Source organism: Leptinotarsa decemlineata, unplaced genomic scaffold (assembly GCF_025532065.1).
Source record: "Leptinotarsa decemlineata unplaced genomic scaffold, Ldec_3_MD MMD2_tig00026328_RagTag_RagTag, whole genome shotgun sequence".
Lineage (NCBI taxonomy): Eukaryota > Metazoa > Arthropoda > Insecta > Coleoptera > Chrysomelidae > Leptinotarsa > Leptinotarsa decemlineata.
In genome coordinates, this window is record NW_027412688.1 from 16431103 (window position 1) to 16443759 (window position 12657).

Genomic DNA, 12657 nt, shown 5'->3' on the forward strand with positions numbered 1-12657 from the left:
AGTTAAATTTTATCACAAACTCAATGGTGGAAACCACATATTGATATACATCATCATTTCTGAGTTACAGCATGTTTGTAGAAAAATTGCTGTAACATTTTTTCTGTCGAAATTTTCTTGTTTCTATGGAAACATTTCCAAAGCACTTTTCTACGTAGAATTCAATGGAGTGAAAAAACTTATTTTTCTAAATGAGATATCAATAGCTATTGATGGAAAACTATTTTTTAATGAGACACCCTGTATATTCCTGCATGTTTCAATAGAGCTTGAAATCACCTTTTCAAAAATGGAGCACACTTTAAATTTTGCTAGAGTCATCTCTAAAATACAGAGCTTTTAGGTTTTTTCATATAGAATTTGAAACGTACACTTTGATCAAGTGGGCTTTGGACGATGCGGCGATAAAATAGAATGCAAATCTTCACTGATTTGAACAGTAAACACGCTCTTCAATTGTATTTCATCAGTTCGGACTTCCATTGTCTAATATAATATAAATTGATTTGATAACCCTGAAAAAAATCGAAAAGATTAACCGAAAATAACAATTTTATTGAACAAAAAACTTAAATCACATTATCAAGTATGAAACTTCTATAATTGATAATGGGATCAAGCCCAAGTTCAATAATGGTGATCAATGGAAAATAATAAACTTAAAAATTCAAACATTCTAATGAATGACCATTCATTTATTTATTTTTTGATAACTCAACTAGCTTGTCATTTGTAATACTACATAAGTAATGGTTTAGGTGAACGAAATATCGTGTTTTTTTTTCAGATATCGAAAGTGAAAATTATGTAAACATCTAACGTTATGGTGAAAAGACTTCAGGTCCTCCATTTCAATACATCGAGAAACATGCAGATGATATATCCAGAGTTATACATGTGTAGGTGTTACAGAAAATGACGAAGTTTTGAATAGCAAAAATTATTTCATAATTTGGGGAAACTATTTAGTCCCACGGAAACAATCCAACATTCAGATAACACCAACTTTCAGCCTCGAAAAAATGGTAATATAGTAAAAAAAAGGTATGTTTGTAGACCAAAATATTTGAAAAAATAGATAGATTGCTATATTTATTTTGGTCGAATGTGTTTGCAATTGGGTTGGAAAATTGATTGGTTGAGTTTTTGTTTATCCAATCTTCAATTAGTTCATTTTTCTAATACATTATGATCGTCTTCATAAAATTTGCGATTTTCGTATCGGCAGTGATATCCTCAGCGGTCAATTCACCAATACCATTGAGAGAAGTACTCAAATATACAGGGTGTCCCTGGACTTCCTCTTTTCCTCACGGGAATGTATAGATGGGGTCAAAATATCACCAGTACTTCATATAACTTTTTTTCCTAAAAGTCTTCGTAACCAAGTTACGGGCCCTCGAAGTTACAAAATGAAAAATGTTTTTCTTTGATAACTTTTCAAGTGAATATTCAAAATCATCCAAATTTTGGTAATTGACTAAACAAATGAATTCCGTCGATGAGCTTTCATGCAGGAGTCAGTTGTTTTGCTACAAAGTCAGGAACGGACTACCCCGATGGTCCACACCCCAAAACTTTGAAATGACAGATATTTTTCAATATTTTTCAACAAAATAAGGTTACTTGGACAATTTTATGAATAAAAGTACTCGTGTGGAAAGTCGATCGGAGCAACGAGTCTTGATAAAAATGTAGTTCTACTCGACGACATCAAACCCGCTCGTCCACCATTATTTGAAATGAATAATTATCAAAGCAGAAATAATAATGATAACGTTAATTCAACAACATTTATAACAGGAATAATACAAAGTATGCTAAAATGAAGTCGTAAACAAAAAGTACAGTACCTATATGGAAGTTTAAGTCACAATTGTGATAGCAGATATTTTTTCAAAAGAAATATCAAGTTCTGTAGATTCGTGGTTTTTTTAAACTAACAAGCTACTCTACTATGAATATCGAATTCATTCCATATTTTGTATGTACATAATACGTGTGGAATAATCACGTTTCGTGTTGATCAGTTATCTGAATCTCATGAAACTCAACATTCGAATGTTTCAAATTCTTCTTCACACCTAAACTGTTGAGGAGTTTCACTGATAATTATAATTTTATGGGAGAAATTCTTCAACACGAATCTAAATTTAGCTAAAAAAACGCACATCGGAAAAAATATTTACTATACTAATAAAAAGCAAACGAATGAACTACAAAAACGGCTGCACATGATCAGGTGAAAAATATCCAGGGAATAATTATGTTCCATTTCTTTCACAGATGTTGACAAAAAAACCTTTTAGAAAGTTTTGATGAAAATGAGAAACTGGAATGCGATTTTGTTTTGTTGAGTGGTGCGTTGTCATATGACTATCATTGTATTGTCAATATTCTATAGGATATTTTGAATTTTTTTGATATGGCCGAACAGTTTACATTCAATGAATATGCAGATATGCATGTATTTTATGGACGAGCATTTTGTAATGCTGCAGAAGCTCGTCGTCTGTATTCCGAGCATTTTCCCAATCGAACGGTACCGTCAAGAGAAACATTCGAGCGTGTCGATCGCAGCTTGAGGGAGACAGGTATGTAATAATTGATAATTAATTTGAGCACGTTGTTTTATTTCGATATTATTGTAGGTACAGTTTTGCCAAAACGAGGTGGTGAGGGCGCTCCTAGGACTGTACGTACCGTTGTATTGGAGGAAAATATTTTGGAAGCCGTCGCTGATGATCCTTCAATGAGCATCAGAAATCTATCAGAACAGTTCCATACATCCAAGTCCACTATTCATAGAATAATTAGGGAACAACTGCTCCACCCATTTCACATCCAGAAGGTACATGCCATGACACCTCAAGATTTTCCAGCACGACTGGAATATGCCAATTGGTTCATGGATAGGCAAAGAGAGGATATGACTTTTATCAATCGAGTTTTATTCACTGATGAAGCAGGTTTCAGTAGAGATGGAGTTATCAACTCTCATAATCGCCATATATGGGCCGAAGAAAATCCACATGGGATATTGCAAACCAAACACCAACGGAAATTCAACGTGAATGTTTGGGCTGGTATCATAGGAAACCATCTTATAGGACCATTCGTTCTACAGGACCGATTGAATGGAGAACTTTATTTGGAGTTCATTCAGAACGATTTGAATGGACTTTTGGAACATGTTCCATTGCAAACCCGAAGAGATATGTGGTTTATGCATGATGGCGCTCCTCCTCATTTTAGTTTGATTGTGCGTGACCATCTGAACCATATTTTCCACAATAGATGGATTGGTAGAGGTGGGCCATATTCATGGCCATCGCGGTCTCCGGATTTAAATCCATTGGATTCTTTCTGTGGGGGCATCTAAAAAGCCTTGTTTACGCTACACCTATTCACACAAGAGATGCATTGTTGAATAGAATAACATTACATTGTGAAGCCATACGAAACGACCCTGGAATGCTATTTCAAGTACAGAGAGGGTGTCTTCGCAGACTAAGAAAATGTATAGAGAGAGAAGGTGGTCATATCGAGCAGTTTCTGTAGCGGATTTTTCATTTCTGTTTGCTCTTGAGGCTCTTGAGTTTCGTTAGTTAAACGTGTTTGCATTTAAAAATTCGTTATGAACATTTTACCTATCATTTCCATTTTCCTTAAAAACAAATATTTTTCGAATAATGGTAGACATCTCAGGATAAATGTTGTTGAATTAACGTTATCATTATTATTTCTGCTTTGATAATTATTCATTTCAAATAATGGTGGACGAGCGGGTTTGATGTCGTCGAGTGAAACTACATTTTTTATCAAGACTCGTTGCTCCGATCGACTTTCCACACGAGTACTTTTATTCATAAAATTGTCCAAGTAACCTTAATTTGTTGAAAAATATTGAAAAATATCTGTCATTTCAAAGTTTGGGGTGTGGACCATCGGGGGTAGTCCGTTCCTGACTTTGTAGCTAAACAACTGACTCCTGCATGAAAGCTCATCGAAGGAATTCATTTGTTTAGTCAATTACCAAAATTTGGATGATTTTGAATATTCACTTAAAAAGTTATCAAAGAATAACATTTTTCATTTTGTAACTTCGAGGGCCCGTTACTTGGTAACGAAGGATTTTAGGAAAAAAAGTTATATGAAGTACTGGTGATATTTTGACCCATCTATACATTCCCGAGAGGAAAAGAGGAAGTTCAGGGACACCCTGTATAGCTTGGCATGTCAAAAACAGTGACCATCCTATATTGTATAAAAATTATATAAACGGCTATAACCCATTTTCTTATCGTGTTTTCGGAAATCCAACAGCAATTATTCATTCTCCTGAATCATTTTCATGCAGTGGAAATATAGCTTTGATTCAAGGATGTTCCACAACATCTAATCAAATAGTAATCCAATAAGACGTATGACCTATGCCGTGAATACATAGATTACAACTCATTATTTTTTCACACAAGTGACCATCTTTTGCAAAAGATATATGACATTTATTCAATTTTTGAAACGAGATGTATGTAAGTTGAAATGAAAGACGTGTTTCCTGGTATTTCATTATTACGTTTATAAAGGATGAGATGGTTATGGAAATCTACAATAATCTATACATTGCTTTCTAAGCATATTTTAATTTTCCTCCATTAAGTAGTCAAAATGACCAACTTATGATATGAATATATATGATACGATATAATGAATATAATAATGATAATATAAAATCATATCTTGGAAATCATTTTTGAATTCAATTGTCACAGGCTGGAATTTCCAAATGAATGAAATATGAATTGAAAGATTAGATCAGAGAGATTGATTTTTGGGGAAGAAAGGTTTTGGCCTAACTTCTGCATCTTGATACAAACAAATGTGGGAATTTCCCAAAGGAAAGAAAGGAAAAAATTAATTTCAGTAAAAAGTAACTATACCGGGTGATTCTCTAAAGTTGCTCACCCCTATAACTTTTTTATTATTGGAGATATAAAAACGAAATTTGGGGTTGTATATTATAGTTAAATTCACATTTTTTGACATATTTACTAGCTTTGCCTTACTTCAGGTTTGACCGGAAATAACTCAACTTCCAATTTATCAATGGGACATCCAATATATTTTTACTTATTTCGATCGAGAATGACATTCTGAATCCAACAACACTTCACTTGTCAATATTTGACAAATAAAATCGTCTTTATTCCAATTTTTATTTTTTGATTTGCCATGCCATGCCATGGATCGTGTGAATCGTTTCGTTCTTGATCAAGTAACATGTAACGTTTTAAGAATTATTTCACAGTCGCAAATATGAATTTTTCCAGTCAACTTGATTTTTTCAAATGGAAAGGGGGTGGCTCGTCGACTTTTTGTGAAAGATCATTTTCTTACGAATAATTTGATGCCACACACTTTCACTTCATTTTCTCTATTTTTTTGATTAGTTGCAATAAACGATCATACCTAATAACAAATAATACGTATTCGGTATACTTATGATTCTAGTTATCCGTGACAAACAATTGAAGCTGTTGCTAGGACTACCTAAACAAATAGGCTAATGAATATGTTGTCACTTTTAAAAATTCATTTGTTGTGTAGTTTGTAATTAGATATACCAAATTATACTAGAAACGAGAATATTGACATGTTGCTAATTTACGGGGAAACAAAAAGGAATGCAACTGATGCAGCTCGAATCTATGCTCAGGGGTTCCCTAATCGTCGCCATCCCACTCGGCATTATTTTACAAAACTGGAAAAAATGAAATGAACCAGAAGAAAATGCCAATAACCTCATGATCAGTGAAGAAAAAGATGTAGACGTGGCCTATGTTGAAGTGAATTGTACGGCGTTAATTCGCCAAATTGTTTCTGAGTGTGATATAAGTTATTCGTCCGTTTGGAGAATTCAAGTACCAATCCCACAAACATCTTTACGATAACGATCACAACCGAAGATTGACTTATTACAATTGGTTTTTGACTAAATACAAAGAAGATGTACGTTTTCCATTTGAAATAATTTATTCAGATGAAACACGATTCACCAACTTGGGTATGTTCAGTAGGAATAATAGGTAAGCAAAGATGTGTAGATCTTGCAAAGGAGTAACTGAAAAAAAAAGCCTTCTCGAAACAGCTACTTCCATATAAACACTGAGTTACACTAAAAAAATACTTTCGATGCAGATACTTTTATACGAACACTGAATTGAACAAAAAACACTTTTCTCTATTAAGTTTGTATTCCAAACATTCACATGATTCCTACACAATGGAGTAAATGAAAGAGGTGTCTACTGGTAGACATCCAATGTTTTGCCTCATCAGCTCTTCAGTACCAAATTTTGATAAAATCATAAGAAAAAAAACTCAATTTATTTATAATATATACAAATTTGCCTTTGGAAATAGTGAAACAATGTATGAATAAATATTGGAACAACATTGAAGAAAGAACAATGTAACCTAGACAAAATTACATTCATGAAAAGTCTAGACTTCATTTATAATTCAACCTATTTTGTATTCAATGATAAATTCTATAAACAAATATTCGGCATACCAATGGGATCAACAATATCACCCATTTTATCCAATTATGTTCAAGAAGAGCTTCTTGATGAATGCATTCTAAAATTATCTTTTCACATTGCCTTCATCAAGCGTTTTGTTGATGACTCAATTTTAGCGATACCTTTAGATGCTAAGAAGACATTTCAAATGTTTTTAAATTTTTCACAATCGAAGAAGAAATGATTAACTGTCTTTCTTTTTTTGACATGAACCTGATAATATCGGAAAAAAATGTCATCATCACAGAATGGTTTAGAAAACCAATGTCTAGTAATAGATTTTTCAAGTATCATTCTTATCATTACAATAAAATGTAGATCAATTTGATGAAATCATTAAAAAACAGAATCATAAGAATTACTCATCCCAGTTTACAAAACAAAAGTTTGTCTAATTTAAGTAAAATTGTAATACAAAATTCTTATCCGAAATCTTCAGTGAATAGACTAATTTTTTGTGAAAGAACAGTTTCTCCAACCTCCCAAAATGGGCTTAATAATGTAGTACAGCCCTTCATTTATAAATCATTACCCTATAGTCAAGAACTGAGACCAAAATTGAATATTGTATTCTAAATTATATAGTAGGATAAAAACTCCGTTTTTAATAAACAGAAATCAAACACAATATACTAAATTTCATGTATGGATTGTTCCAAAAATATATAGAACAGATTTCCAGGCCCCTTATCAGTCGTTTAACTTCACACAAAAGATACTGCAGACGAAACGTTCATTCTTGAGCATTGAGTGAACACGTCAATTCAGAGGATCACAGAATGGATTTTAAAATAGATAGAGAAATGGATGGACAGAGAAACCAAGTCAACTGAAAGAACATTTTCAGAAATGCCCGCATCAATAATGAAGAACATTGCATGAACAAGAAAACAGATCTCAACGTGTTAGGAATCACACGTTAAAAGGTAAGACCTCGTTAATCCTTAGCTCGTACAAGTTTCGACTTCTGAAGGTTGTCGTTCGTAGGGGTGCGACAGCTGGTTAACGGAAAAACAGAGTTTAAACAATTTTTAATTTGAGCCAAATGTCTGCTATAATATTGAAGCCGTTTTTGTACAGAACAGAAAATACTGGAGCGTCATATTAATGCGGTTGGAAAAAATGTGTTGGACTCGATAAAACAGAATCATTATGAGAAATCAAGTTGCCTTTGTTTAAATACTATTTGTCAAATATTCTCAAGTATATCATGACAATATCATAAATTATTTTAACTGTCAACTACTGTTTGAAATGGCATTTTCTCATCAAGAAAAATGTGATGAGTTAGAATCTCATTTGGTTTGCCAGAAAAATACATACAATGAAAAATTTTTTGAAAGGAGGAGAACTGTAAAACGGTATGTAATATCTGAAGATACAGAAATTGACGTTTTAGGCTACTTTGAAGTAAATCCAAATAATTCTATCAGATAGATATACTTATACATATACATTAGTGTGTTTAATTTTCAGGCGATATTTCTTTTTCTCGGTTCTACCTGAGAATTTGAAAATGTATACAAAAAAAAATTCTCGTTAGAATTTTTTTAAGTCAATCAGAGGCTTAGTTCATTCAAAAATTCGATTTTCCATTGAATAACACAAGAACATTTTTGTTTCAGTGTCAACTCGATTTTTCGGCATCAAAGATTGAAAAAAAATTAGTATAAAGCTTTTGTAGGAAAAACTTTTTTTGGCAAATACTCTACAATCAACAGTTTTTGAGCTGTAGAGTTGAAAAGGTGAATGTTGATGATCAGTGACATCAAATTTTCTTTAAATTGGAACTTTTGATCTTACATTGAATACTATTCACAATAAATTCTATAGAGTTATTGAATTACTGATTTCAGGAACGGCATTTTGTATAGATTAATTTTGAAATATAGTTACTATGAAATCATAATATCAATGAACTAAAATTCAAATTTTCGCGCATATTTTAATTTTCAAACTTCATCTAGTTGGAAGGCCGTGAGTTCGATTTCCACCTCGACCAGATATTTTTCTCCAGAGAATTTATTTGGTTGAAGCTGAGATGATTGTGCAACCGTGTTAGGAATCACACGTTAAAAGGTAAGACCTCGTTAGTCCTTAACTCGCACAAGTTTCTGAGAGTTGTCGTTCGTATGGGAGCGACAGCTGATTAACGGAAAAACAGATTTTTACTCGAACTAGCGTCAGTGTATTTGTGAAACCGTCCCACGGAAAACACTACTTTTAAAGATCCTGGACCGACACACCATGCACGATGGCTCTTGAAAGCCATTTATTGCTTGAAAATTTTCCTGTTTCAGGAACAATTTTTTCCTAGCATGCAGAGTAGAAAGCCAAGTAGGTACACCGTCATATCTGTATTTTTATAACACTATTGTTACCATACCTACGTATGAATAACTTTTTCGAGATCAATTTCCGTAACACCAAACTGATATTTTTGCACTCGACGCGCGTTTCGCTAACAAAGTTAGCATCCTCAGGAGAAGAAAATTGATACCTAGTCTAGTCTGGTTAATCCTTATATACTAAAATTTGTTACCTGAGGTTGTATACCTGAAGTCCAATATGGAATTTCTCGGTAATTAACTACCTGTAAGTTCTTAGTAATTATTCTCTTCCTAACAGAAGATTAAAAAGCGGGCTAAGCGGGATGGGTCCCTTATCGCCATTCATGCTGTTCTTACATTTTGCTATTTCTAGACTCTCAAATGCATCGAGTGGCCTGGTGTCATGCACATGCTTAATCAGTTTCAGATTGTTTTCACCAATTCTGTGGTCCTTGTCTAGAGCATGTTAGGCGACACTGGATTTTTTCTATCCTACCGTATTTCATGTGTGCACAATGCTCCTTGAAGCGGGTTTTAATCGCTCGTCGGCTCTGGCCGATGTATTTGCTGTTGCAATCTTGACAACTGATTTCGTAAATCCCCGACCTTTCTGTGTTTTCTACTCTATCTTTTGTATTACCAAAACGCTGTTGCAATTTATAAGAAGTTTTATATGCTTTTTTATAACTTTCATATTTACTTTACTCATATTTACTTAATCTGTTGGTGTTCATATGGGATTACTATAAACTTGTTATTACTCTCCTCTTTTCGAAAAATCGAAGATTTACGAAGTACTTCTCTAAACTTGCATTTTCTAATTATCTTATCAACTATATTGGGTTAAAACCGTTTGCTTCAGCTACATACCGAATCACTCTCTTTTCATTGTCGTACTTATCTTTCTTTAAAGGAAAAGTTATTAACCTATGTACCAGAAATTGCAGTGCCGCCATTTTGTGTTGCGGCCAATGATTCGAGTCATTGGACCAATACATCTAAAAACGGCAACTTTCGTTCTTTTTCTACTTCATATGTGAATTTTATACTCTTACACTTGTTGTTCAGTGCTGAAAGGACATTCTCAATTCTGGTTATCCTTGTATCCACTACAGCGAATATGTCATCAACATACCTGATCCAGACCCTAGGGAAGTAACTGAGTTCTTTCCCAGCTTCCGTCTCAAACCTACCCACCTACGTTATACCTACGTATGGTTTTGTGCGCCTTTGTCAATTCAAGCTCCGCCGCAAGATGTATATTTGTTTTTAATTTTTTTGGAATATAAAAGAATCAATAAGAAAATTTCAGAAGCAGCGTCAGAAAAATTTAGCATCTCTAGTATCTGTCTGAAGAACTTACTTGATTATCACTTTTCGGTGATAATGTAAGCTTAGAAATCAAAATTGAAAGTATCGAATCAATGAATCAAAAAGCTAGCAAAACTACAAGTTCAAGACGTTTCAATATCAAAAAAGTCAAGATTGATTGTTCTATGACTAAAAATGTGTACGATTTGAGCGATTTCAACTTCCAACTGAATTTCTAAAATTACATTCATATCAATGGAAATCTGATCAAAATCACAATACATGCTCAATAATTTGAAAAAAAACTAATTGATACAGTTTATTGTTTTATTTTCACTATAAAGGGTTTTACAAAACCGCGACACGTGTTTCGCTATACAACACGTGTCGCGGTTTTTGTAATACCCTTTATAGTGAAAATCATACAAATAAACTGTATTAATTAGTTCTTTAATATGGATTTTCATCAAGTATCGGCCAGTTCTATTAAATTACTCTATGATTCTAAAAATTTACGTGTCGTAAATGGTACTGCTGAACGAGGAGTTCAATTGATGGAATCATATAATCGGAATTTATAATGCAGAACAAAAACAATAATCATTGCAAGTTTTAGCAATGCAAAGAAAGCAATTTTTGAATGCTAATAAGCAAACATTATTGTTACCACCAACTCAGAAGAGAAAAATAATAATTTCAGTAATTCTAACGATTGTAACTTGTTCATTAAAGTTTATATTTATTCTCTAAATAGAAATTATAGTCTATAAATAACAACTTCGTAACTTCACAGCGTCTATTTGAATGATATTCAGTGTATGATTGAAAATTTCCAATTTCAAGAAAATTTGGTTTCAATTAACATTCATTAAGAACAGTTGTGATCTTGTTTAATTTGAAACTAATGCAAAATAATGGATATTAGCAGGGATTGAAAAGATATATGCAATTTAAGTTAAAAATTAAATTCAATCGTCCGCGTCGTATCTTTCAAATTCTTCTTCTTGTTTGTCTTGTTCTTCTTCATCTTCGTCATAAGTACATGTAAACTGCTTTAATAGCGATGTATCGCATGTCGCCTCGTTGGAATCAAACGTATCCTCCACTGTTGGTGATTCAATATTAGGTGGAAGTAAAGTTTGGACTGGTTCTAATGAATTATTGAACAAGTTCCAACCCCAGTCTGTAGGGTCTAGCTGATAACCAAGCCACACTTGAACTTGGTAATATACCCGGAAAAGATGTTGATGAGCAGGAACTGAGGTTGGAGGAAGGCAAGGTAATTGTACGTGTATTTTACTATTGGTATTTTTAACGAAACATGCATATCTTTACTTATTTAAGCAGGTAGGTTTTTTAGAAGCACCGTACATAGAAAGAAGAAAGTGAATGCCATTAGTGATGAAATCTTGTCGAGTTGAATTACTATTTTTTAAAACTTCAGCACATTGAACTAAATTTTGTTTTTCAAACATTTTGCGTGAAAAAATAGTACATGATTTTGACACTTTGCAAAAGTAGATAAACTTTTTGATGAATATATTTCCGACAGATGTTGAGCTATTCCTGGTTTGAAGAAAATATTTTTTTCAGTTGGAGTTCAAGCAGTGAGTAATACGAGTAAATCTACATCTCCACCAACAACAATAGTTGTATTTGTCAAATTGAATTGCTTTATTGCTATTTCAATTATCAATACATCAGCATCATTATTAGCCTCTTTTACCAATACATTTTCAGCAGTAAATTTTTCTTTCAACATTGAAATGAACTGAGACTTGTGAGTATTCATAAGAAATTTTTATTGACTGGTTATTACTATAAATTATGTATATTTTATACTCATGCACATATTATGACGATTACAACTTTTACAACTTTTTAAATCGTTATATCTCAGAAACAGTAGCTCGTAGGAAAAAGTATTAATACATTTTTTGTAGATAATTTCATGGTCTACAATTTTTGTTGTGAGTATTATTATGATGAAACTCACCGAAAATCGCGAAAAACTCATTTTCTCAACTTTTGATCTTGAATAAAAATCTATCCTTACATTGGAAAGATGGGGAACTTTCAAATTTCATTTTTTATCATATTTTAAACAATATTACTGCTTTACAGCTTGGTGGGAATTTAGGTAGCTCTTATTTTTTGGACTAATTTGACCGGACTAGGACGATTATGTCGACCGTAAAATGGGAGAAGCGCGCGGTACGTTGCCCGAACAGAACACCCATTCTGATAAACAATTTTATTATTTGCACGTGTTGTTGAATGCTTTATTTATGATTTGGCAAAACAGACTGAATAAATGACAACTAATTCAACACATGTAGCTTAAACAGAATGGCCGTTATCAAATTTGAAAGTTTGGAAGTCCCTGTTGGAAGACCCTATATAAACTATATAATTAATATGTATATTGT

At 32.9% G+C, this 12657-nt stretch overlaps 1 long non-coding RNA gene across 1 annotated transcript in view; it reads right to left on the reverse strand.

Annotated features, from left to right (window-relative positions):
- LOC111513789 (uncharacterized) overlaps positions 1 to 12657 on the reverse strand; it is a 55290-nt gene that overhangs the window by 32194 nt on the left and 10439 nt on the right. The window lies entirely within an intron of this gene.